The 27,063-nt window shown below is 35.4% G+C and overlaps 2 pseudogenes across 2 annotated transcripts in view; both read left to right on the plus strand.

The window, feature by feature from the left end:
• LOC149791591 (epididymal secretory glutathione peroxidase-like) overlaps positions 1-23,821 on the plus strand; it is a 40,623-nt pseudogene extending 16,802 nt beyond the window's left edge. The window contains exons 2-4 of the transcript XR_016423374.1: positions 16,033-16,491; positions 18,283-18,426; positions 22,953-23,821. The product of XR_016423374.1 is annotated as an epididymal secretory glutathione peroxidase-like (transcript). The remainder of the gene's footprint in view (positions 1-16,032; positions 16,492-18,282; positions 18,427-22,952) is intronic.
• On the plus strand, positions 3,247-9,607 carry LOC149791594 (glutathione peroxidase-like; annotated as a pseudogene). The gene is made up of 3 exons (XR_016423373.1): positions 3,247-3,682; positions 6,995-7,138; positions 8,871-9,607. The product of XR_016423373.1 is annotated as a glutathione peroxidase-like (transcript).
• Positions 23,822-27,063: the final 3,242 nt, after the last annotated feature.

A 27,063-nucleotide genomic window follows, 5' to 3' on the forward strand; every position in this document is an offset into this window, starting at 1 on the left:
CATTCAAACTCATTCAAACACTATAGCCATATTATTGGAGAGTGTGTTATATGCGTATCATTCAAACTCATTCAAACACTATAGACATATTATCGGAGAGTGCTTTATGCGTATCATTCAAACTCATTAAAACACTGTAGACATATTATCGGAGAGTGTGTTATATGCGTATCATTCAAACTCATTCAAACACTATAGCCATATTATTGGAGAGTGTGCTATATGCGTATCATTCAAACTCATTCAAACACTATAGCCATATTATTGGAGAGTGTGTTATATGCGTATCATTCAAACTCATTCAAACACTATAAACATATTATTGGAGAGTGTGATATATGCGTATCATTCAAACTCATTCAAACACTATAGACATTATTGGAGAGTGTGCTATATGCGTATCATTCAAACTCATTCAAACACTATAGACATTATTGGAGAGTGTGCTATATGCGTATCATTCAAACTCATTCAAACACTATAGACATTATCGGAGAGTGTGCTATATGCGCATCATTCAAACTCATTAAAACACTATAGACATATTACTGTAAATGTTGTTTTGAACATATCAGTCAAACGCATTAAAACAATGTAGACATATTATTGTTGATGCTGTTTTGAACATATCATTTAGACTCTTTAAAACACTATTGACATCATTGTCGATGCTGTTTTGAACACGTCGTTAAAGCTCATTAAAGTACAGTAGACATATTATTGTCGAGGCTGCTTTGAACATGTCATTTAGATTAATCAAAACACTATATACATATTGTCGAGGCTGTTTTGAACATGTCATTTCAAACTCATTAGAACACTGTTGACATCGTTGTCGATGCTATTTTGAACATGTCATGCAGATTCATTAAAAACACTGTAGACATATCATTCTCGAGGTTGTTTTAAACATGTCATGCAGATTCATCGAAAACACTATAGACATATCATTGACGAGGCTGTTTTGAACATGTCATGCAGATTCATCGAAAACACTGTAGACATATCATTCTTGAGGCTGTTTTGAACATGCCATTTCAAACTCATTGAAACACTATAGACAACTCTTACCAAAAGCTGTTTTGAACATGTCATTGAAACTCATTAAAAACACTATTATTTGAGAGGTTGTTTTGAACATGTCATTGAAACTCATTAAAACACTATTATTGGAGAGGTTGTTTTGAACATGTTATTGAAACTCATTAAAACACTATTATTGGAGAGGTTGTTTTGAACATGTCATTGAAGCTCATTAAAAACACTATTATTGGAGAGGTTGTTTTGAACATGTCATTGAAACTCATTAAAACACTATTATTGGAGAGGTTGTTTTGGGCATGTAATTCAGACCATTGAAGAAAAAAAAAACATTTAAAGTAATCCATCAAGAAATTGTTAGTGAAGAACTACACCTCCGCAACCTCTTAAACTTTTTGAGATCAACATTAATACTCGTTACCTCAAAATGTTAAACACCGCATATCCCCACCTCCGTATGAACTCACTAACTGTATTGATGCGCCGGCAGATCTTGGTCTATGCAGTTTGTTGGGAGTAATCGGTAAAACAACAAACACAGATCCTGATCTGCCGACGCATTCGGCGAAAGCAGATTAAGGTCTATGTTGTTCGGGTTTGGACCAGACTCATAAAGGATACTAAATTTATCACCGTTAAACGAGTTTTAATTTATCGAAGATAACCTTAATCTGGACTGCCATTTAATATGTCAGCTGGCAATGGTCATGGATCTAATGTTAATATGTTTTCGTTCTGCTCGTACCAATGTGTATAAAGAACAATTACGGACAAAATGAACAACGGCTGTTGCAGAGTAAGAGTCTGGTTCCCTGCTTCTTAATGCTCCCTGTCTTGCACTTCGCTATACGAAGTCAGGTCAACGTTGACGCCATAATGTCACGTGATCAAAACGAATGACCTCATATGGAGTTAATATAACTGTTGCACATTTGTTCCTTTAATAATCTGTTTGTTAGTAACACAATGTGAACTTTTCTAATACTTTCGATTTGAACTTTTGCATTCAATATCTTGTGTTCGAGCTTAACCACCATTTCGATCATATAATTATTTTTGCAAATATTTTTACTAGACGGAAAAGATTAAGGAAAGGGTACACACAACGGTATTGTGTTAATACTGTACATTTTGCACAGCGTCATCTCAAACATTCCTTCTCCATTAGATTCCTTGATAAATATTACATTGAAATTTATATGAGGTGATGCACGACAGTCTAAATATATCAAAAGAGTAAGACGAAAATATCAATCCTCTTTTACGAGGGGGTGAGGATAACAACTTTATCAATTTTACATTGATGTTGATATTTCGTGATAAATGACACTTCAGACTTTGACAAATATTAGGATCAAAATAGCAACCGTATTCCACGTAAGGGTGAATGTGACGATATTTAGTCAAATGTACTATATCATGTTCTTGATATGTAGACGTTTATATGCTAGTCGATACGATATTTGCTTCGTGTCATGTCCCAGGGTCATGTCGGACGAGCAGGTCACAACGAAACATTTTGCTTTACATTAAGTTATGTATTCATCTTTAGAACACCTATCTTGTCTGCAGTGCTACCAATGTATCTTCTTGTGTATATATATATATATATATATATATATATATATATATATATATATATATATATATATATATATATATATATATATATATATATATATATATACATACATACATACATACATACATACATACGTACGTACGTACAGTTACGTGTAGACAGGAACATAAACACGCTAAAAAGAGAGACAGAAAGAAACAACAAATGACTGGAGCTACACATCATCGTCTCCGGTAGACGGACGGATGCCAAGGGATATATATATATATATATATATATATATATATATATATATATATATATATATATATATATATATATATATATTAAACTAATGTAAGGATTTTCACTAAACTTTTTTTTGCCCCTGCGACTCAGACAGTGAGAAAGGGTTCCTTTTCTCACATTGCCGACATTGGGGAAATTACACTGATACATGACAGTATCATTATCTTCTCATACGAATGTAATTAAATGCTTCTCTTTCTAATTATATCAGACTTATTTCAAAATGAGTCACTGTTGCTCGCATTTTAGAAATGTACGCTTAAGGTTAGAAACGACCTGCCCCAAGCACGATCCTGCCCTATCTTTGTGGAACGCATCTTATCAGCTATAAACCATTTAAAGCCACACGCTCTAGGCTATACCAGAAAAGTACCACGTCAAGAAGCACACGTTTTGTGTTACCTCGACAGAACCAACGCTAATTTTGATATTTAGGAAGCGGACGAAAGTTTCAAAATGGCCTGGGGGTCCTCGCAAGCGGCCCTCGCTTTGGCCACTTTGTGCGGGATTCTAAATTTTGTGGTAGGGGAGAATGGGAGAACCACGTGCACGCGCATGACAAACAATACAGTATACGACTCTTATTTCTTAAACGTCCACGGCAATGAGTCGATAGATCTGGCAGACTACCGTGGGGAGGTCCTCTTGGTCGTCAATGTAGCGACATACTGAGGGTTGACCTTGCAGTACCACGGATTGAATGCACTACAAGACAAATACCGTAATGACGGCTTCCGTGTGCTGGGAGTGCCGTGTAACCAGTTCCATTTTGTAAGTTCGTATGGCTCTATTGTTTTCAAGTGTACAGATAAACACACACAAACACGCATCACGCATCAGCAGATTGAGATATACCGTATAAAACTGACCATTGTCTGCATGTCTAAAGTCTCAAATTCCTTTACGTATTCTTCGAAATTTTCTCTGCTTGCAGATTTTTCAGAAAACGTCTGCATCATTGACCCAAAAAAAAACAACGTGATTCTCTTCTTTCACATCACTTGATAAAGCAGTTAAGATTATTTTCGTGCATATTGTATCGATATAAATTGATACGGACGTTTTCATGTGAAGGAGACGTGATCTTTTAAGACGCCGAACTGAATATACAATACAAATATCGAGAAAGAAAGGGTAAAAAAAAAGAAAAGGAAAGAAAAGCGATTTTACAACGTTTGGCTGAGACTTGGGGCCTCGTTTAGTTGCGAACCAATGAAAGAGATGCTCGGAAAACTATACAATAGTTTCAAATGGATCGTTTCAAATCAACCTAAGAAAAAGAGAATATGGACAAATCTAGTGTTTATATTTTGCAGTTAAATACTAAATCATAAATTCAAGCCTGGAAAATTGTAACGTTTTTTCTTAAAATTCTTAATCAGATTCTCCCAGCAAAAGTACTGGTATCAGTTAGTTTTTACGTGATTTTGGATTTTGCATACCTAGCAAAGAAACAAACGTGGTCACTTAAATATAAATTGTAGGGATAGGGCTGGAGTATAAAATGGAGGCTAATATGGCCTAGTTATTTTCTCTCTGGCAAGATCAATTTTACCTATGATTGGTCAATTGCCTGCCAGATTGTTTTGTTGTTTGTTTGTTTTTTTATACTTTAAACTAGAAATCACACTTGTATATGTTCAAAAACGGTGACAAAATTCTGTTTTCGAGTACGACAATAAAAACTCCAAAGTCACTGAGGTCTTCAGTGTCCCAAACGATTACAGCTGTGTTTTCCTATTGAAGGCGTACTACAACAATGCTCCATTCTTATGACCACACAAGAATAACTAGGATTTTGAGTCATTATCGAGATGTGAAGATGAGATTTCCAATTTTTAGTTCTTGATTTCAGAAGTTTTATTTTATTTAATATTACGTTCAAGTATTTTCCATGTGTGTGTTGTGTGTGTGTGTGTGTGTGTGTGTGAGAGAGAGAGAGAGAGAGTGTGTGTGTGTGTGTGTGTGTGTGTGTGTGTGTGTGTGTTTATGACATGCGTATAGCCGGGGGTAGGTGTGTGGTAGGAACGGTCGCATCCGCTGTTTTCCTTTTTCAGAAGTCGCCTCATTAACACCCAAAGAAGACAAATTTCTTGAAGAAAAAAACTATTGCATTGAGAATGACTACTGTCAGCCACATTTATCATCTTAGACTTTTTCGTTTCATTTGGTCGTTTTGTTTAATTCTTGATTTGTGTTACGTCATTTCTTACGTGGCAGTGTTTGGATTTGGTTATCGTTATCTAGATTGTGATCGTCCTCGATGTTATTGCCCGGATCGAGTAAATAATAAAAAAAAATATTTGAAATTAATAGATGGAATAATAAAGATCTGAGCAAAGATATAGAATAGAACAAAATGAACTTCCGTATGTAAAATAAAACAATTTAATCAGTTATATAAACAAACAGAAACTGAACATGACATTTGAACGATACACGTTCTCTTAGAAACGAAATAACCAAATTTACAAGAAATGTAATTAGCCGAGCTGTTTTACCGATGAAACAAATTTCAACATGAAATCGAGTGAATTATCGAACTTTTTGGCTCAGAATGCATGCATAACCTGGTTGCTTCCATTCCTTTCACGGCAAACGTTGGTGACAGATCAGAGTCGCCGTATTCTCTTGGTTGCCTGCTGTCTTTCCCCACTATATGGTGCATATAGCTATTTTCCCCTTTAAAATAAATCGATAAATACGTAACGTAACTATTTATAAGACTTTGTTACTTCTGAGATCGAACAATATCCCCCCTCTTGTTGCGTCAGATATCCTCTTATCGTAATTCAGCAGAAACTAAGACTAACATGGGTCAGTTCGCAGCCTGACAGCTGATACACACAACCTTTTCATCAGAAAATTAATGTCTCTTCCAAGCGGCTTGTCGCATCCTTAACGGGACTATGACATAACCTAGACTCTTAATAAAGTAGTATTAAGCTCTGACGTGGGCTACACATCACTAACTCGACTAAACTTAATTACACAAGGGAATTAATGGAATTCACTTCTTGTCTTAACTACAATATCTGCCAAATAGCAATTCATTGGCACGACATTTCCTGACATAGTAACATCAGTTTGTTGCACTCTCGCTTAGTTGCATCTGAGTTCACTTGCTCTTTTTGTTCATTTCTACTAAATCATAGTTACGAATGTATAAACAAGATTAAGAGTAAATTTGCACACCACGGACATTGAGAGGAAACTTAATTTTGTCTTAATTTTATATCTATAGACACTTTCCCATGCAGTTTGAACAGTTGACTTGGCTACCGCCATGACTAGCCCTCTGACTGACAAGATTTAATTGGCTAGTTAAAGTCATGTGATGTGAATAGTAGTCTATAAATATGAATGCAGACAGTTCTTTGGCATGTCTATCGGAGCGTCAAAGTATGTACATCTAAGTGGAAAAGAATTTCGGCTGTATATTTAAAATCCTATCGAAAACCATAAATTATTTATCACATATTACCAATCAACAGAATAAAACTCCAAAACTAAATCAAATTGTTTATGAGTAATCTTAAGTGGATTTATTACATGACTACCATCGAATTTAACTGCCTTATAATTATTGTAAAGTAATTCTTTGTAAAGCCGCTGCTATCTCCCACCATACTGCTTACATACACCAGCACTAAATTAGTTTTACATTGAGAGAGCACACTACTATGTCAGAATTTGTTAAGTGAATCTATTACATTTATCTCTTATTTTACATAGAATAAAATAATTAATTTCACCATAATATAAACTATTATAACGTTGTCTTTTGGCATCTAAATGAACACATCTGCTCTATATTATCAAAGATTGATAGTGTTGAGACGAACAGTGTTGACGTAACAGTCACTATAATATATTGAAAGGCATGTTCTATCTCACCTTTACTATTTAATAAATCGTTCCAGTCCTGAACTCTGGTCATTTTTTTACAATATAAAACATGGGGTGTTACAATATTTTTTGTTCCAGTTTTGTTGGAATCTTTACCTATTTGTTTAGGAGGGTGGTGTAGCCTATTGAATCAAATTTCATGAATAAAGCTACATATGTTTCTTATCTTTCCAGCAAGAGCCCGCGTTTTCTAGCGAGGAGCTGATGAATGGACTGAAGTATGCCCGCCCCGGTCACGGCTTCGTGCCGAATTTTAACCTCACCCAGAAAACGGATGTTAATGGACAGAAGGAGCATGAGCTGTTTACTTATATCAAAGTAAGTATAGTTACTTACATTCCTATTAGTCTCTTGATTGTACGGCATCTGTCCAATAGTTTGCATAGTCCCGGTGTCAATCATTATCTTTTCTGTGACACTGATGATAATGATGATGATGATAATGCAAGGAGGACATTTCTTGCATCTCTCCTGCGACCTATTTAAGAATCGATGCTGATAAATCACGCTAAATTTCGCGTAGCGTAATAATTTTAGCACCGATTTTTAGCTTAGGGCTACAGCAAATTTGACTCATTATTTTCCATCAAAGAATGCCTGCCCGTTTTACCACCTGGACACGAATATGACTGTGCCCACATAGTATGCAAGTGCAACGCGCTGAATGGAATAATACCCTCTCATTGGTTAATCGAAAATAACGTACTGCGTCTATTGATAACCTCATTTCAGTCGACCATTGAGAGGGTATAACATTATACTTACCCTCTTTCTGGAGAGCTCTCCGATACTTTTGTTTAGAAAAATATGATTTTGCACACTAGAAATCTTAATGAAATAAAGGAGTTCAGTGTTGTAAACAAAAAGGAAAGTATATGCGCTAGTAACGTATATATCTGAAATATAAATTAGACTACTAGATACAATTAATTTTCTTATCTTTCTTTCCAACTGAAGAGTATATCCCTCCACCCCTCCACATGGAGTTTTCGTAGGAATATTTAATGGCAACCATATAGTACCATGCCTTAGAATAGAATGTGTGCATGAATTGTAGTATGATCTGGGTTTGTGATATGCTTTTATATATCCTCAGAGAAGTTTTGCTTTCATATATCCCTGAAGAGGAGGTCTGCTTTCATATATCCATGGAAAGTCTGCTTTCATATATCCTTGGAGAGGTCTGCTTTCATATATCCTTGGAGAGGAGGTCTGCATTCATATATCCTTGGAGAGGAGGTCTGCTTTCACGTATCCTTGGAGAGGAGGTCGGCTTTCATATATCCTTGGGGATGAGTTTTTTTTATCATCAACATACTTTGTCTTATATTTCAGATGTGAAAGTCGCACAGTATTTAGATTGATCTTACACTGACTGGCGCCATTTTGTATCATTTTCAACAGCTATCTCTTTTGCATGCCAAATATGGGTTGTTATTCCCTATTTACCTTTTAGTATCGTTGAATCTCCATGTCTAAGTATGTTAATTTAATAAGAGATGTGTATTTCTTTCCGTCTTCAAAAGCAGAGACAGATGTTCCAAGACTACTGGAGTACTTAAGAAGTCAACTGAAGACAAGTCATATTTAGCTTACCAGTAGGATATTCACTGTAATGGCCCATTTCTTCCAAAATGAACAGTGCTAGAGGGGGTGGGGCGGGAATTGCAGTCCAATCCATCATTGTTTGTGTAAAGTGACTGTTGATTCGCCATATTCGGTGTATGGACATTGAGATCCATTCGGGGAACTTAAATCCGGAATAGTTTTTGAAAAGTTGACAATCTGTTGTACCTCAATACCCGTATCTACCATTTTTTTTCTTCTTTTAATTCCGGCTCTGAAAACGCTTGAAAAAAATATTCTTGCTGTGACTTATAGCAAACACCTCCACCCCAAGACCAGCAAACTATTGTATCCATATATTAGTTAGAAAAACAAAATATTTTGAGGTTAAAAAAAGTATCCCATTGCAAGAAAATATTACCCAAGCCCCACCCCATCCTGAAATCTAAATGATCGGTACTTTAACAAGCTTTTCATTTTGTAGTCTGAGTGTCCATCAGCCGCCAACAGATTCGTGCAGCCCTTATTGTACGAGCCCATTTATACATCGGACGTACGATGGAACTTCGAGAAGTTTCTGATTGGTCGAGACGGTCGCCCTGTCTACCGCTACTCATCGACCATCGACCCCCGTACCAGCCAGATGCTAGATGCAGACATTGCTGCCGAAATCAAGAAAACTATTCATGGCCATAGTCTAGATCATGGAAAGACTGATATTGTTGTTGGTTAATGAGATGACATTCACACACACACACACTGACACTCAGACACACACACACACACACACACACACACACACACACACACACACACACACACTGACACTCAGACACACACACACACACACACACAACTATCACCACCACCATCACCAACATAAAATTTGTACAAAATGTCGGTGTCAGATTTGATTCTTGTCGATTCTTGGTTAATATTTGGACATTCTTACACACACGCACATCCGTTTGTATGCAAATGACATATTGTTATGTGTTTAATACATTTTTGATAGTGACGTTTACCAAAAATGTTGGCAAATCGATAGTAGTTTTCGTTGTTTTACATTTTATTTATTGTAGGTTATATGATGGCGGAGTCAGAAACAGTACCGCTGTGGGTTCCGCCGGAAGTGTTGATAAGGAAAATAGTTTCTAGTGCATTCAAACTATTTTCTGGACAACACACCTATATTGAAATAAAATATACTGCAACATATTGCATGACGTGTCTTTTGTTCTTTCTGGGTTTTCCCCTCTCTCTTTATATGAGATGGGGTTTTTTAAATTTATCTTGCACGATCTTTTTTGAACGGTGGGTCATAGGTAAGATTTCTCACCAAAAAAAAACAAAACATTATCAATAAAACAAGTCCGACGGGCGCTCAAAATTGTTTGCTCTCAAAGTTATATAAACAAAGGCGACTGAGAAAGGAAAAAAAAAGACGATACTCTAAATTTAAATGAATTACTTACACCGGAGTGTACATGCGCAGTCTTGTCTTATCTATGGAAGATATCCAATCATACCCCAAGACGTTTTCATGTAAACTATGGTTTTACATGATTAAGCTCTTTTCATGATAAATACCAATTTTCTTTTTGTTCATTTTTATTAAAGTACCACACTTCCTAAAGTGGATGTGATGATATATAGTATATTAATAACAAAACGCTACATGTACTCTTGCATTTCAGTTAATTATTTTAATCTTTTCAAACGTAAATATTGAAATTGTTAAACGCTGTTTTATGTTGATGCTAATATTTTGAGTAGGAAATAAGCAAAACAACAATTTGATGAAATATATGATTGTAATTAAAAACACACAGTTTGGAGTTAATTTTAATTTAAATATTGTCACTAGCAATTCAAAAATAGTAACTCCAAAAAACAAAAATATTTCTCAATCTTTCCATGCATAAAATTGTTTGTGTTCATGTGCTGTAACACAAACAAATCAGTATGTGCTATCAGAGTATATTTCGTCAAGCAAAAAATTTTCCTGTGACGTAAATTAACCATTTCATAGTCCGATAAATCACCCACCCACCCACCCCTCCATCTGTGTTGATACTGATGGAAGATATGTGGGTATGATGTCACCTGTTCATTAAAATGTGCAATTTTGCATGATGGAAACCATTTCGGAACAAACCTGCGTACACTTTAAAAACATACCGGTAATCGGTAACAGCCATATCTTGCGCAAAATTCAAAATGGCCACTAGAGAAATGGTTGTGCTGTTCCACATGGATTTACAAGTCACAAAACATAGGATTTGCTCCGGAAATATAATGTAAATTTCACCAAAAGAACCCTTCAGCCGACGGTAGCTCCACAGCCACGAGAAATACCTGTAAGTGTATACAATGTACACTGATGTGTGCAGTCAAAATTGGCTGCAAATAATTGCAGCTTTAACTAAATATGTGATGTAAGCCCCTATTGAGGTTTTTGACAGTTTCTTATTTTGCATAGGGCTAGAATTTTAAAGAAAAAAAAATCCCCGGCTTTCCTCACTGGTTATACTGGCTATTTAAAAAAGACCTTGTATATCTTTGGTATAGTTCAAAGAACCTTTAATTCACTTTATTTTGTTGTATGATTGATGGGTGTAATATGGGTTAAAGAGTATACAGTTTGGTCTTACTTCAGATGTGCACCTTTCAAAAAAGTGCTAGCTTCTCTCGGCCATTTTCACTTCCTGAAACTCAGAGGTAAATTGTATTTAAAAAAAAGAGCCGATAACTTTTTGACATTTTATATATTTGGTAATTCATTCATTGCACGTTCAGAAGCTGGTATTGTCTAGTATGGCAAAATCCATTTTCCCTTATTTAGCTGCTATAGATAGTGTACTTTCGACTAATTCGGGCTGATTTGTTTAGCACAAGGGAGCAGACATTTTAGTTAGCAGTGTGCTTAGATCATATACAATTTCCAAAAGTACAATATCCAAAGAAATGTCATCCACATTACATTAAAGTAGCATAGAGGTATGCCAACATTCTCTCCACTGTGCATATTTTAAATACAAACAACTATACCTTACAATACGTCACTCAAAAGTACATAATAACTAGTGAGCACCCGCTAACCGGAAAATCAATATCATCACCAGTGAGGGGCTGATTTATTTGCCTAACCATACCACTGCCTGCACAGACAGTTCAATTCTGGACTGAGTCTCGTTTTGAATTTTAATTTCGGACATTTTCACGTTGAATGTTGGCCCCAAAAGAGTACAGGTTAACAATAACCGTTCTGGAGTTGCTGGCCCATGCCTTTGAATTTGTATTCATTACTTTTGGGGAATCCATTAAAAGCGTTGTACAAGTTCGTTTTCTGGTTTTAAATGACAGTTCTTTTTATGATGCTATGTTTAAAAAGCAAATTAACTACAATTTCATGTAAGTAAACATAATTTTGGTGTTATGGAAGACAATGAAATTTTTTTTAAAAAAAGTACATTTATAAATGAGAAAAAAAGAACAATTTCAAAAGTGTTCGTAGTTGTTATTTCAGTATAGATTTAAAAAGTGATCAAAGCAAAAACTTAAAAATTGTATACAAGGAGGTTAATTTCAATGAACGATTTTAAAATGTGATCATAAAAATGTGATCATAGTTGCTATTTAAAAAAAAATATAAGATATTATCAAAGTTGTTTACTCTAAATTTTCCTCCACCATTAATACTGGCCGCCATGTATAGCCTATCGTGTGCTGAAAAATGGCGTTAAACACTACAACAACAACAACAACAAAATACTCTAAATTTATGATCATAACAAATAAGTACTCCAATTCGGGTACATTTTCATATAAATCAACAAAAATATTTATTTATATAGAATTCTCATACTAATTCACAGATGAGTAAAATTATAATATATAAATAAAACTCAATAAAATAATCAAAATGTTTAAAATGTAAATTAAACAAATATTATATATTATTTTAAAATGAATTAAAAAGTTTTTAAATGGAAGGACTAGAAATTATAAAGCACCGTGATTGCTTCTGAAAATGTCCACATTTTTTCCTTTATTTTAAAAAGGTGTTTTATGTAGTTTATTTAGACACACTTTTGTCTTTAAAAATATGTTGTATTTTTCATATTTATTGCGTGTGTAAAAGGTTTCGCTGTCCAAAGGTACAGTGTCCACCTACACAAGAAGACGTAGTGGGTTCCGTTCCCAAAACGGGAGGAGTTTTTCCTCAATTTTATTATTTTTCTACTTTCCAGTTAATAAAGATAGTAACCAGTAATCTAAGTTTGCCCCCGTCGGTACATACACACAACCGCTTTGGTCGCCAATGTTCTGAACGTTTGGTTTCGGTTCTTTATTATACGCTGTAGCAACATCCGGCTTTTACTAATGAACTAAAATGTATAAACGAAATGTTCGTAAACATTTATAATCGAGGAATGCATCAATTGTTATTTTCTGTCAGGATCTTGACAGGGATGTCAGTCCTAAATATAAACGACGTTTTTAATGAAAACGAAAATACGTGTCAGAGGTAATCAGCCACTCTTAACGTAAATATACACATAATTTAAACGATGTTTTGAGGGAAAAATTCCAGACTTATACATAAGTTAATTGAATATTACACATATTTTATGCAACCGCATAATCGTAGATATATTATGTTCCGTCATCAGCTTGAAACTTGCTTTTTAGCCAGTGTCTATATTCCACGAAAATAGGTTCTATAACGCAGGAGAAAACTGGCTTTTTAGTAGTCGCTTTCTTTATTACAGGCTGTCGTAGATAGGAATTAAATCAATGTTTAACGGAGGGAGACGAACCTCTTTTGTCTGCATCAGTTTCATCCAAATTTGATTTGAGGCAAAAAATCGACCTTTACCAAACATTGTCCTTTGTGTATATTATTAGCTAACCTTTCTAACAATATTGTAGTAAGAATTAGAGCACAAAAATGAAATATAATTTATAATATCAAGCAACTTCATGACACGTCTATGTACAGTGTGCACTGTTTTTATATGTACTTCCAAGCTTGGCTTCGGGGTGGTTACCAGTAACAGGTTTGGGGATTTAAATGTCCTCATGTTCTAGTTTTATATTTGGACCTCACCCATCCCTCTCTCCATTGACAGATTCTATTAATTTCATTTGTAAACTAGTCCCTGTTGGATAAATTGGACATATTTCGGCAGACGTTTCTTTTCCAACACTCTAAGGCAATCAATTTAGAAAGATGGCATCCAAAATTGTTGATATTAGTACTAAAAAAATCGAAAGTTTCCAGTGGGGGGGGGGGCAAGAAAAAATCCCTAGGACTTATTAGGAACAATCAGATTCACATTATATATATATATATATATATATATATATATATATATATATATATATATATATATATATATATATATATATATATATAACCATTAAACTTCAAACGATATATGTAAAGTGTACCAACTGTGATAAAAAATAAATTTAATTTTATAAAACATTTAATAATTTATACAAGGATATCTATTCATTGAATTTTGATTATGATTATATTATTATAATCAATTTTTTCATTACCATATTAAGCTTCTCATGGGTCGGTGGTTCTTCTCCGGGTTTTCCAGGGTTCTTCCTCCACCAGTTATTAAGGCCGCCATGTATAACCTATCTTGTGCTGAAAATGGCGTTAAACCCTACAACAACAACAACAACAATAACAACATTACCATATTAAAGAATTTAAAATTGACTATACAAATTAACTATATCTCTTATGTCCTATATCAACTATAGTTTTAATCATTTTAAAAAAAAATATTTCAATGCAGAGGCTACGTCTATAATTAAAATCCGTTACAACACTATAAACATTTCATTGGAGAGTCTGTTATACGTGTATCATTCAAACTCAATTAAACACTATAAACATATTATTGGAGAGTCTTTTATACGTGTCATTCAAACTCATTTAAACACTATAAACATTTCATTGGAGAGTCTTTTATACGTGTGTCATTCAAACTCATTTAAACACTATAAACATATTATTGGAGAGGGTGTTTTCAGGATGTCATTCAAACCATTCAAAAACATTTCAACGTAATCCATCTAGAAATTGTGAGCAAAGAACAACACCTCCATAACCTCTTAAAACTTAGTTCTTTGAACAATATCGATATTGGCTGCTTCAAACAGTTCAACGTCGCATATCCACATATCCGTATGAACTAGCTTCAAACAGTTTAACGTCGCATATCCACATATCCGTATGAACAAGCGTCAAACAGTTCAACTTCGCATATCCAAATATCCGTATGAACAAGCGTCAAACAGTTCAAGGGGCCCCGAGTGGCCGAGTGGTCTAAAGCGCTCACCGTTCCGGATCACTGCCATCTCACCTCTGTCTGCGTGGGTTCGAGTCCAAGGCTCGGCTAGCGTGGGTATGTGGGAAAGCCTGCCAGTAGCTTCTCGTGGGTCGGTGGTTCTTCCCTGGGTTTTCCAGGGTTCTTCCTCCACCAGTTATACTGGCCGCCATGTATAGCCTATCTTGTGCTGAAAATGGCGTTAAACCCTAGAACAACAAACAGTTCAACGTCGCATATCCACATATCCGAATGAACTAGCTTTTAAGTCTTACTGCATAATGCGCCGGGGTAATCAGGAAAATAAACAACACAAAACTTGATCTCCCAAGGTATTAGGCGAAGGCAGATCAAGGTTTATAGTGTTTGCATTTGGACTAGAATTATACGGGACTATACGGCAAAAACCTTAAATTTATCAGCGGTAAACGAGTATTAATTTGCCGAAGAGAATTTTAATCGAGACTGCCATTTATTATGTCATCTGGGAATTGCCGTGGATCTGATTTGAATTAATTTTCGTTCTGCTCGTACTAGAGTGTATCAAGAACAAATACGGACAAAATTAACAACAGGTGTAGCAGATTAAATAAAATAAAGACTGGTTGTATTGTCTCAAATTTATCTCAACGTATACGAAGATAATTGCTTTATTGCGTGGTCTAAATAAAACGTTAAATAAAAACTCCATTCAAAAGTTACATCCGTTCATTCTTGTAATTTACGAAATGGAGTGTCATTTTTTTAAAATATAAAACGATGAGGTTTTATATTTAATCTTTTCATGGTACACCCTTGTAATGTTCTACTCCTGCTGGTTCTTGTGTGTGTAAATTCATATATTACGTAATTTTCCTGTTTATGTATCAATCCCTGACACACTTGATCCCTAGCCGGATCCAGCGCACTTGAAAGGGTTGTTATTCGCCATTTGACTTTTACTCTTCATATATATATATATATATATATATATATATATATATATATATATATATATATATATATATATATATATATATATATAACTATTTATGTTGGCAATATTGACCCTGTGATTCGGACAGTGAGAAAGGGTTCTTTTTTAAGATCGCCTGCATTCATTCAGGCAAGTTACGCCGATTCGTGACAGTATCGTTATTTTCTGATACGAATGCAATTAACTACTAATCTTTCTAATTGGTATATCAAACTTATTTCAGAATGATTCACTGTCACTCGCATTTTGCAAATTTACATTTAAGATAAGAAATTAATTGCGCCAAGCACGATCCCTGTCCTATCTTTTTGCAGGACAGCTACAAGCCATTTAAAAGCCACACGCTAAGGGCCATACGAGCAAAGCATCCAGTCAAGAAGGCACACACGTCGTTTTGTTTTGTTTTGGCCTCTACAGAACAAATACTGGTACTTAGGAAGCGGACAAAAGTTTCCAAGATGGCCTGGGGGTTCTCGCAAGCGGCCCTCGTTCTGGCCACTTTGTGCGAGATTCTCAATTTTGCGGCAGGAGACGAGGGCAGGACTACGTGCGCGAACACGAAAAACTATACAGTGCATGACTTTTCTATTCTAAACGCTCACGGCGATGAGATGATAGATCTGGCAGACTACCGTGGAGAGGTCCTCTTGGTCGTCAATGTAGCGACATACTGAGGGTTGACCTTACAGTACCACGGATTGAATGCACTACAAGATAAATACCGTAATGACGGTTTCCGTGTGCTGGGAGTGCCGTGCAACCAGTTCAGATATGTAAGTTCATATGCCTGCGTTGTTTCCATGCGTACAGATAAACACACACAAATACGCACCATATATCTGCAGATCGAATATGTAAAAACAGAAAGATTTGCCATATAAAACGTACCATTTTCTTGATATTTTTACCCTAAGTCAGCATATCTTTGTATGTTATCTTAAAGGTTTTTTCTGCGTAAAGATCGTTCTTAAAACCGCTCCATTTTGTAAGTTCATATGCTTCTGTTGTTTTCATGTGTACAGAAAAAACACACACAAACACGCATCACATATCTGCAGATGGAATATGTAAAGACTTAAAGATCTACCATAAAAAATGACCATTGTCTGCATATCATTAGTCTCCAATTCCTTTATGTTATCTTAGTAATTTTCTCTGCTTGCAGATTTTTCAGAAAACGTCTGCATCATTGACAAAAACATGTTATTCTCTTCTTCCAGATCACATTGATCAAGCTGTTAAGATTATTTACGTGCATATTGTATCGATATTTATTGATACATACGTTCTTTATGGTGAAGTAGACGTGATTGGTGGAGAAAACAATTTAAGACGCCAAACTGAACAGATAATACAAATATCAAGAGAGAAAGGGGGAAAATAGACAAGAAAAGAAACACAAATTGACAAAGTTTGGTTGAGATTTAAGAAGAAAACAAACGCTATTTGACAACATTGGGTTGAACTTTTAGAAAAGAAACGCAATTTGACAACGTTGCGTTGAAACTTGTGTCATTGTATAGAAGCGAACCAATCAATCAGATTATCGAAAAACTACAACATATTTTGAAATGTATCGTGTCAAATCAACATAAGAGAAAGAAAGTATTGACAAATTTGGTGTTTATATTTTCTAGTTAAATATTGAACCAGAAATAAAACACTAGAAAAGTGAGACGATTTGTTGGGATTTTGCAGTCAATATCAAAATATCTTAAAATATTGACTAATGTCATTTGGTTTTCCCATGAATTTGGATTTTGCGTATCTGACACAAGACAAAAGTGGTCATTTAAATAACGTAAACTGTAGAGATATGGTTGGATTATAAAAGGGGATTCACTTGGCTTAGTTATTTTCTCTCACTGGAGCAATTTAACCTCTGATTGGTCAATTGCCTGCCAGATTGTTTTGAAGACCAGACCTCACACGTGTGTATATTCAAAGACAGTGTCACAATTCTGTCCTCTAGTTCGACTATGAAACCCCAAAGTCACGTGACTTTTTCAGGTCCCGAACGATCACATATGTGTTTTCCCGTTAAAGGCGTACTTTAGCTATGCACTATTCTGGCGATCACGCAAAAATAATGAGGATGTTGGGTTCTTACTATCTAGATGTGAAGATGAAGATAAGATTTATAATAACTTCTAGTTCTTGAGTTCAAAATTTTATTTTATTTAATGTTTCGTTTAAGTATTTTTTCCGTAAGGGATATCGGATATGGAGTGTAAGCATGGCATGCGCATAGTCGGTAGTAGGGTGACTGGCAAGCACGGTTGCATTCGCTTTTTTTTATATTCTGAATTCGCCCCATTAACGCCCACGGAAGACAAATATCTTGAAAGAAATACTTTTTACATTGAGAATGACTAATGTAGATATATTTGGCAAAATAGCAACCTTTCGCAGCAGCTGATGTTATTTTAGATCATCGACCTTGTCATAAACCTTTTTTTCCAATATAATTGGGGTCTTGTTCCCTTTACATGGGAGAGTGGTGTAGCCTATCATTATACATAGAATTTCGTGCATGAAGCTACTGATGATTCTAATATTCGCAGCAAGAGCCCGCAGCTACTAGCGAGGAGCTGATGAATGGACTGAAGTATGCCCGCCCCGGTCGCGGCTTCGTGCCGAATTTTAACCTCACCAAGAAAACGAATGTTAATGGAGAGATGGAGCATCAGCTGTTTACTTACATGAAAGTAAGTATAGCTACTTATATTCCTTTTAGTCACATCTGTCCAATAGTTTGCACAGTCCCGGTGTCAGTCATTATTTTTTGCTTACTACTTACCTATAATAATAATAATAATAATAATAATAATAATAATACAATGAGAACATTTCCCCCGCGACCTATTTAAGAATATATGCCGATATATCAGGCTATGTTCTGATTAGCGTAATTACTTTAGCACTGATGTTTAGCTCATGGATTCAACTGTGTAGGCCTGCAGTAAATTCGACTCCCAAACCCTCGCCATATCGGTTAAGTAATACCTGTCCGTTACCGCTGGATACGGCCTTGACCGCGCCACCTTCATATGCAAGAGCAAAGCACTAGGTGGAAAAATGCCATCTTACTGATTGATCGAAAACGATTTATTGCGTCTACTGATAGGCTCATTTTCCGTCTACCAATGAGAGAGAGGGCTTGCCATTCTAACTTTTTCTCTTTCTGCTGAGATCTCCGATACTTTTTGATTCTTAGGGAGATATGCTTTTGCAGACTAAAATGCTTAATGAATAAAAGGAGTTCAGTGTTGTAAACAAAAGGGAAAGTATCTGAAGTAGTAACGTATATATCTGAAATATAAATTAGAATACCAGATATAATTCATTTCCGACATTTCTTTAAAATGAAGATTGCAACCACCCACCCCCTACATAGAGGTTTTCGTAGGAAAATTTGATGGCAACATTATAGCACCAACTTTGACATAAAATGAGTTTTAGTATGGTCTGGATCAGTGATATGCTATCAGATATCCTTGTAAATGAGTTCGGTTTTCATATATCATTCGAAAGAAGCTCTGTTTATAAATCCTTGTAGAGGAGGTCTGCATTCATATATCCTTGGAGAGGTCTGCATGCATATATCCTTGGAGAGGAGGTCTGCATTCATATATCCTTGAAGAGAAGGTCTGCTTTCATATATCCTTAGAGAGGAGGTCTGCTTTCATATATCTTTGGCGAGGAGGTCTGCTTTCATGTATCCTTGGAGAGGAGTTTTCTATCATCAACACACCTTGTGTTATATTTCAGAAGTGAAAGTCGCACAGTATGTAGATTAACTGAATTTAACTGACTGGCGCCACTTTCGTGTCATTTTCAACAGCGATCTCCGTTGCATGCCAAGGGTTACATTTCCTCATTTACCTCATCGTAGTGTTCAATCTCTTTGCCTAAGCAAGTTAATTTAAAAAGAGATGAGTACGTTTTAAGGTATTCAAAAGCAGACACAGATGTCACAAGAGTTCTGGAGTACTTAAAAAGTCAGCTGAAGACAACTCATATACAGCATAATCTTTAAATTCATAGATGTGAGTTCCAAGATCATATATATATATATATATATATATATATATATATATATATATATATATATATATATATATATATATATATATATATATATATATATATATATATATGCAATGTGCCACATGACTTTTTCAGAGTTAAACTGTTTGCCTTTTTTGCAGTTATCTCTTATATCCGGTGTTTTATCTTGGAATGTATTATTTTGAAAAGTAGGATATTCACTGTCATGCCCCGTTTCCTCCAAAATGAGCAGTGATGAAGCGGGGAGGGGGATATTCTGGAATTCCATTCCAATCCATCGTTGTTTGTGTAAGATGACAGTTTCTTGCCCATATTTGGTTTATAGACATTGCGATCCTTTTCGGGGAAGTAAACTTCGGAACATTTTTAAAAGGGTTGACAATCTATTATACGCCAACAAACGAAGTTTCTTTAGGGTGAGGGGGTGGTATACTGGAGTCCGCTTGTCTGTCTTGGTTACTTCTCCCGAACTGATTGTGATATCTTCATGAAGCTTAGAATGCATCTGTTTGGGGGTGGGAGTGGGGTGGAGACTGGAGAATTATTAAAATGACATTTGTGTTGCTTTCGACTTAAATATTTTAGTTATATAACCAAACTTAAATCATAAAATAATAATAGCTAGTATCTCCACAGGTATTATGAACTTCTGAGAGAGTGGCACCGTGTAATGTGAAGCTGTTTACATTTGCAACATGCACAATGGAGAGAATGTCGGTATACTTCTATATTACTTTCATGTACTGTGGCTAAATGTCTTTGGATATTGTACTTGTGGAAATTGTACATAATCTAAGCGGTTGCCACGGTGATTAGAGCATTCGCCTTAGATATACAAAGTCTTTTTAAACAGCCTGTATAATCAGCGAGGAAGGCTGTGGAAATTATTTTTCTTTAAAAATCTAACGCTATGCAAGACACGAAACTGTAGAGCGCCACCTTAAAATTATGTGTCCTCAAATCAGGCGTTTTAGTTTTATCTCTCCCATTTGTTATAAATTGTATTTTACGCTTCATATCTTGCCACGGGGTGGGGGGACGAGAAGAGATATTCCCAACAGTATTTGCTTACTTTAAGATCTAGCTAAGTTCCGGATGAAGTCTAGTCTGATTTATCGCACCAAGAATACATACATACATACATACATACATACATACATACATACATACATACATACATACATTTGAGAGATATATGCGCTACATACCCAACCTGAACTATACCAGTGTTTCGTAACTCTGAAAAAGAATATATTCGACTGCCTCTGCGTTTTTATACAGGATGCTTGGTAAATTATATTTTCCTATACGTTACATTTCATTTCCAGACGTGTTGCACATGTTTCCGGCATGACTTCTGTATGCTACTTACATAAATTAAACTATACCAGTGTTTGTAGCGTTTTCCCACAAGGTCATGATTATAATCTGGATCCCACGTTACTGGCAAACGATACAGCGGCGGTCTCACCAGTTTGTTTAGGTTTTGGTTCGAGTTTTGCACTGCCCAGACCATTTCGCGTATTCATAAAACTCCGTGAGTGCTTAAGCAATCGCAAAATTCATTCCTTTGTCAGGTCTAATATATGTTAACAGTAACAAATTATACTTTACATATTTCACTTGCATATGTATCTAAAAGTATTGATACTTCGAAATTTCTTGTATTTTAAGCCAGTTTTTTACAAGCTTTGAGTGTGCGTGTGCAGTTTACGTTGAGGCTTGTCGCGATTACGGGTCCAGGTCATGTCTTGACGTGCATTGGAACACCAAATTAAGGGACGAAGCATTTAATAATCCAGGGTGGTGGGGTGGGATGGGGTCCGGGATTTATTTTAATTCCAGTTCTGAAAAGGCTTGAAAAATATTCCTGTTCTGATTTATAGCAAACACTCCCACCCCAAGACAAGCCAGCTATTATATCCATATATTGGTTAAAAAAACAAAATATGTTGAGGTTAAAAATATATTCTCCGATCAAAAGAAAATACTAGCCACTCCCGACGACCCGAAAATTAAGTGATTGGTCCTTCAATAGCCTTTTCCTTTGTTGACACCCCTTAGCTCCATCACAGCATATCTTGTTGGTTAGAACTTAGAAGTGACACGCTGTTTGTCTAAATATGTATATCTTGCACGTGTTTCCCTGTCTTCCTTTGTGATATCGGTTTGTTAATGTGATTGTGTGAGACAAAAATAATAAATGTATAAGCATAAATTTAGCAGGGTTACTTTTTGTTTCGTTCTTCATGTTTTGAGTTTTCTTTATCCCATTAGCCTTTGTGAGAAATATACTTCCTTACATTTGCCTGTGCTGGAAGTGGGCCTGGTTTCTATTTATCTTTCGGCTTGAATCTTAGGACTGTACTCTCTTCTCTCTAGAATATTCAGTCTCGGAACCGGTTTCCAGCCCTTTCCCCTTTATTCGTTGCTGCGCGAAGTGACTTTACCAGAGTCATTTTTGTCCTGTGTTTGCCGTATGTGTGTATGTTGTTGTTGTTTCTGCATATGTTGTTGTTAGGACTGGCTCTATCTTGGTTAAAATCATAGGTTTGGTCTGGGGTCTTAGATAATCCTGTCTGAATTTTGAATATATTGGTTAGTGTTGCCGAAAATAAAATTAATAAGGTGTCTATATGCTGTTGTGTTTGTGTACCATGCGTGCATGTCTGTGGTTCTTTACATGTGAGTTATTCTTATAAGCATTGGCTTATTCTTTTTATGTATGCTGGTATTAAGTATTTTGTGTCTGTATTTCTTTGTGGTTATCTTGTTTTTAGTAAGCCGTGGCTTAGTCTATTTCGTATTGGTATTTTAGTGGCATTCGGACATGATTGAGAGGGGGGAGGGAAAGGGCGGTAACTTATCTCTGTTTGTGGTATGCTCCTTGGCGCATTTAGTTTTCCATTGATTGTTGACTTAGAAATACTTGGTTTTTGGTGTAGACATCTTTCTTTGCCATAAGATGTTTCATATCATTTTTGGTCACAGTATTGTTGCTAGATTGGGACGGATGGCGACTTTGCCTCAAATATGTAGGCATAATTCACACTGGAATGTTCGTTTTGATGAGCGGACAGGTGCCCATATTATGAGTTTTATTCATCGGTTGCCGGTGTGGGATCGATTGCCAGATGTTGTTAATACATTTTTCATTTTGCAGTCTGAGTGTCCTACAGCCGCCAACACATTCCGACAGCCGATCTTGTACGAGCCCATTTATACATCGGACGTGCGATGGAACTTTGAAAAGTTTCTGATTGGTCGGGATGGTCGCCCTGTCCACCGCTACGCATCGTCCATTGATCCCCGTACGAGCCAGATGCTAGATGCAGACATTGCTGCCGAAGTCAAGAAAACTATTCATAAACATAGTCTAGATCATGGAAAGACTGATATTGTCGTTGATTAATAAGATCACACACACACACACACACACACCAACAACAACAACAATAGATCATCAACACAAAGAACTGCAACCATCAACAACAGAAGAATTATACAAAATGTCATTAGCAGATTTTATCAAGATTTACTGAAATATTGTATCATGGCTAATCATAACTCGATCCAAAGAAAAAATGTATATTGTAATTTAAAATCTTTTTTCCTAGTTTGCACGTAGATGAGATATTGTTATGTGTGTAATATATTTTTGATCGCATGTTTTTCTCTTTCTGACGTTTACAGCAAATGTTGGTAAGCCAATATTAGTTTTCGTTGCTTTACTTTTTATTTATTGTAGGTTCAATGATGGCGGAGTTACAAACAGTACCGCTGTGGATTTCGCCGGAATTGTTGAGAAGGAAAATAGTTTCTAGTGCATTCAAACTATTTTCTTGACAACACACCTATATTGAAATAAAATATACTGCATCATATTGCATAACGTGTTTATGTTCTCGCTGGGTTATCCCCCTCGCTTTGTATGAGATGCTTATTATTTATCTTGCACAATCTTTTTTGAACGGTGCGTCAGAGGTAAAGTTTCTCACACACACAAAAATGAATAAAATAAGTCCGACGGGCCCTCAGAATTGTTTTTCTCTCAAACATCTATAAACAACAATAACAAAAACCGAATCAGATATCGATTTTAATATTTTAAACTAATATTGAAAGGAGTTGTTACAAAGACGACTTAAAATCAAAGAGGAAATGGTAAATTTAAAATAGTTACGTACACGTGAGTGTACATGCGCAGTCTTGTATCTTCTGTGGAAGATATCCCAGAATATCCCAAAGATGTTTTCATGCGTACTGTTTGTTATTACATGATTCGGGTAATTTCTCATTTTCTTTTCATTTCTAAATTGCTAAAATCTATGTGATGATGTTTATTGATTACAAAACACTACACGTACCCTTGCATTTCTATTAATTATTTTAATGTTTTAAAATGAAAATATTGAAATTGTTAAGTGCTGCCTTTATGTTAATGCTAATATTTTGAGTAAGAAAAAACAAAATAATAATTTGATGGAATGCATGATTGTAATTAAAAACATACAGTTTGGAGTTAATTTTAATCTAAATATTATCACAAGCAATTCAAAAACGGTAACTCCAGAAGCATAAAAATGTTTCAATCTTTCCATGCATATAACTATTTGTGTTGATGTGCTGTAAAACACCCAAATCATTATGTGCTATGAGAGTATATTCCGTATGGCAACAAATTATACTGTGACATAAGTTAACTATAACACTGCCTTCACGGACAGTTCAATCCCGGACTGAGTCTCGTTTTGAATTTTGATTTCGGGCATTTTTAGTTGAATTTTGGCCCAAAACGATGACGAGTTAACAATAACAGTTCTGGAGTTGATGGCTCAAACCTTTTAACTTGTACTTGTTTAGTTACTTTTTGCGAATCCCTTAAAAATGAGGTAAAAGAAAGAGAATGTGTTTCTTAAACAAGTCGCAGATTTTAACAATTGGGGCATGGGTCACTTCAAGTCAAGCGCAAACAATTTAAAATACACACACACACACACACACACAAAAAAAAAAAAACCCACACACGTTGCTATAATTTAATGGCACATCAATGCATGCAAGGATATGTGGTGCTAAGATAGTTTTATTAGTTATATCCAGAAAAGCCAGTCCATTTGGTACAGATGAACTAATCCTTAACTAAATATAATTTGAAATATGCCAAACACCGCTTGTATTTTAATAATTATGTCCAATAATTTTAAATATATATTTTTGTATTCAGTATTCTGTGTACAGTCGATTTTTGCAGCCATCAGTACTACCTGTTTTCAATTTTATTTCCTCCCCTCTTCTTCTCCCTTCAAATTAAAAAACCTTTGAAACATTTATTGTAACAAAGTTTATATACAAACATATACGTTATAATTAAATTTATATACAAACATATATATTGTCTCCCTAGAGGATGTTAATATGACAAATACACAACCATATTTTATCCCCAGTGGGTGTTATTGTGGCAAAATACACATATTTTAGCTCTAGAGGATATTATTTTGCCAAAATACACAACTATATTGTATCCCAAGAGAATGTTATCGTGACAAAATACACAACCATATTTTATCACTAGTGGGTGTTATCGTGACAAAATACACAACTATACTGTATCCCTAGAGGACGTTATTTTGACCCAAAAGAATCTTCGGAAAGGAAACATAACCGAAGCAAAGACGTAGACGTACTAAAATAGCAGTTCCGATATTTGTTTGACCAAGCTCTTTTTTGTGGCTACACCTCTCCCTTCGGGTGGGTGGGGTGACAACTGTTCAAACAAAATACCTGTGCTCCTGCGATTATTTAAAAATAATGGATATTGTTTCACAATTTTCAGAAACTTTACAAGGTTCTAAAAGCAAATAATAATGATAATAATAATAATAATAATAATATTATTATTATTATTATTATTATTATTATTATTTCTGAATTTTAAAAAATTGTATGTTGTCAAAGCATCATGATTTCAAACACAACTTTAAAATAAGATGAAAAATAAAATATAGGTCCACTTTTAAAATAACTGCATAAATATGAATTGTTTGGCATATAACAAAAGAATAGTATAATTACATCTATTCTTGAAGAACATGTAATTTTTATGATTCAAGCAAATTTGTCACAGTAGTTTCATCTCCATTTATTTTAATTGTAGTCCGTACAGACGTAAGTATGCTGTATGGTGCATACCGTATAAATGTACTAACTTTATTTTTACCCAAGTACAGGTCTGCGTCGATCCCTGCAGCTCATCATTTGCATTTGCTGGTCCATCTAGTAAAAACAACTAGTATTTATCATTGCTCCTCCTGTTCACAACTATATTTTTCCAAAGTAGAAAGGTTTCAAGGCCTGATCGTAAATTTTTGAAGTATGAAGGGCTAACATAATTTATTTCCCTAGAAAGCAAAGTTAGAACTCAAAATATATTTACAGTAGTGTGAATTAAATCCTAAATGTTATATCACAAATCCAAACGTATAGAATATTCCGAATGAATTCCAATATTGAATGTGCTGATGTACCAACAGTCTTCGTTGTGCTGATGTAAATTGCTAGAAATATAATTGTATTTTGGTTTTGTTGGTTTTAACGGCACTCTTAATTCAATATTGCATATAATGCAGGCGACCTGAACAGGTATCGAATCTACAACATTTGAACTACAAGGCTGACACTGCCAGCTGAGTGCCATGGCTGCCTATAATGATCAAGTTCAGATCAATGTATCGTGTTTAGTTTATTAACGACATATTAACACGTGAAGGTTTTACATTGAAGAGAGAAGAACTTTGCCTTAGGATGCACAGAGGCAGCCGCCCTGGCCTGCAGGGATGAGTATTGAACTTGTGACCCTAGTCAGATTCAACAGTTGTTTTTTTTTTTACAATGATGAGCAGTAAACTTGTCTTTACTGCTACCCTTCGGAACCAGTATTAGAAATAACCACTTTAGACAGGTTACCATTTTATCAGGGTGACACGGTAGTTCAATTGGTATAGACTCTGGGCGGCCCGCCAAGGGTTTTCATGCGGCCTAGGAACAAGTCATCATTCGCACTGTCAGTAGTGAAGGGGGGCGATATACGGTCTATGGGAATTAGCATTACAGACCCACCCCCCCGGGCCTGTATAGGGTCTATGTAAATTTAACATGGAGAAAAACCCTGGGCCTGTATAGGGTCTAGGGGAATTAGCATTACAGACCTTCTTGGGCCGGTATAGGGTCTATGTAAATTTAACATTAACACCCTGGGCATGTATAGGGTC

This window comes from Sinohyriopsis cumingii, chromosome 9 (assembly GCF_028554795.1).
Source record: "Sinohyriopsis cumingii isolate HCF-2022 chromosome 9, ASM2855479v2, whole genome shotgun sequence".
NCBI lineage: Eukaryota > Metazoa > Mollusca > Bivalvia > Unionida > Unionidae > Sinohyriopsis > Sinohyriopsis cumingii.